Source organism: Amphimedon queenslandica, unplaced genomic scaffold (genome assembly GCF_000090795.2).
Source record: "Amphimedon queenslandica unplaced genomic scaffold, v1.1 AMPQUscaffold_13417, whole genome shotgun sequence".
In the NCBI taxonomy this organism is placed as follows: Eukaryota; Metazoa; Porifera; class Demospongiae; order Haplosclerida; family Niphatidae; genus Amphimedon; species Amphimedon queenslandica.
In genome coordinates, this window is record NW_003546347.1 from 136027 (window position 1) to 138459 (window position 2433).

A 2433-nucleotide genomic window follows, 5' to 3' on the forward strand; every position below is an offset into this window, starting at 1 on the left:
AATCAACAGTATCATGGACAATACTTTTGTCCAACATTTAGCAGCATTACTTCACCATCAGCTTCAGTAACTTCACTTTGTAGTGATATCCCCAAACATACAGTTTTTCTTGTTGAATCAGGTCCAATTTTAGCAGTACCTTCAATTATAACTTTAGCTGCAGCACTCTTTTTACACTTATCCAATTGTACCTTCAAATCACACTTGCTACATTCTCCAGTTCCATTGCAGCAATCTAGGACCTTTGATCCACATGAAATGCAACTCCTAAATCCTTTATATGAAATTACACCCACAATTTCACCAGTGAAGTGTTCATTCTTCTTGCCATCAATGGTGTTTTCATTAACTTCTTTCAAATCATCAATCTCTGTTATTTCTGAATTTTCAGTTGTAGACAAATAGTTTTCACCATTGTAAAACTTGACAGTAGCACCGTTACTTGGTAGCTTTTACTCATTCGAACTGAATTTGGTAAGTCCTCCCACAATACAAGTCTGCATGCTTGAGAGTGGTCTGCAACAACAGCATTTTGTTTTTTCAAAGTTTTACCACTCCTTGATGATGTGACTTCTTCAACTTCTTTTAAAGATAAGATTTTGATGTTAACTCTGACCTTGTTACCAACAACTGTCTTTCAAAGACGATTCATGTACACTGTGTATATCTACTTTTTGTTTCATGAAGACATTGTCTACATGAAATTTCTTAGGTGAACACGCAACCGTAGACCTTTGAGTCATAACGATTTCATATCCGGTTCCAATTTTGCTCTTCTTGACACTGCAGTTTTTGAATTTTACACTGTATTCGTCACTATTAAGTTGTAATGCACCATCTACTTCTGACTTCATGTTTGAAGGTGAAAATGAAACGAATCGACACTTCTTTGCCATCAGTCAATCTACCTTCAATGTACTTTACTCATGTCCTTACTGGTTTGGACTAGTGAAATATCGACTATTCTTCCATGAACTGCTACAGGGCTTATGCTTTCTTCCGTTATGTCAGACACATCGAGCTCCAACATCCTTTTAGCCATGGCTGTCTTTTCGAGACTCCTGAGACACACTAATCGTTGAATTTCTGACAGTACTCGCGCAAGTCAAGTTCTTAGCTTCTTTTTTAAAAGACACATATGTAGCTGGCTACACACAATAATACACGTATGAAGTCTAGAAAATGAAATAGTATTTTGTGACACTTTTAGCATTAGTTTTGGTAGAATTTTGTGTTGGAAAAGTTGTTATCCACTGAAACTGTGACTGTACGCAGTTTACTGAAACTTCGCAAATATTCTTAATTTACCTTAAATTTATTGGCCTTATCCAGCTTTGCGCAGGTGAGGACTAGGTACTCAGTTTGTCTGTGTTTCATTCATTCATTCATTCTGTGTGCTCTCTTTTGTCTTTGAGAATGTATATTTTTATAATCGCGCACTATAAATCTGTAAGAGCTTCTCTTTTGTTAAGAAAGTCTTGCTTTACTGCCTTGAGATGTTTAGAGAGCAGCTCTAGCTAGTGGAAACTTTTTATCTCAAGAGAAAATGCCAAGCAATAGCGGTAGAACTCTGGAGGTAAATGAGACTCTTTTCCAGTAGATCAAGACTAGTTATTGTTTTAATATGTGTGGGATTCTTTAAATCTTTCTTATTGGTGTGTTATAGCTTCAACCCAAGTGAACTGTAGGTAGTCTAAAAGTCCTCAACTCTCTCAAACCACTCAGTTTACATCTAGGCAACAGTATTTGTGTCATTATAATGTCATATAGCACTTATAAGGAGAGAAAAATCTGAAACTTCCTTCTTGTTGCAGGGCTTGCTGCCATCAAATAATTAATAGTTGATGATGTCATGCCTCACCTCCAATTTGGGAGTAGCTGGATTAGCTTGCATGCTGCTACTTTGCAGGTAGTTTGGGTAGATCTATACAAGCTAGCTGCTATCCCTCAGGAGTACACTTGTTTTATATAAATGCAATTTGCATGTTAAAGTTCTTTTAACTTTGATAATCAAACAGCTATAGGGGCGAGGCCACGCACCGTAGATGTCTCGTTAGTTTAGTAAGCTACACATAGGTCAAAAGTTTTTAGGTTTCGTTAATCAAAAGTGTAATACTTATATTTGACTAAAAACAAGCACTGAAATGGAAAAAGCATCAAGAAAGTTTTTACTTATAATTTTACTGATATCCATAATTCCTTAGTCATGCTATAATTCTGTATCAATTGAAGTTTCCTCAGTTTTGTAGTTCTTGCCTTTGCCATCAGTTCCTTTCATAATTTTTTGCTGAGCCAGCAAAGGCCTGTTACTAACCAACATGCAACACTTCATGTGTAACAAGAACATAAAAAATTTAAAAAACAAGACTGAGTAGCATTTCGAATGACCAACGAAAATACAAAATGAAAAATCCTACTGTCGTGATGCAAATT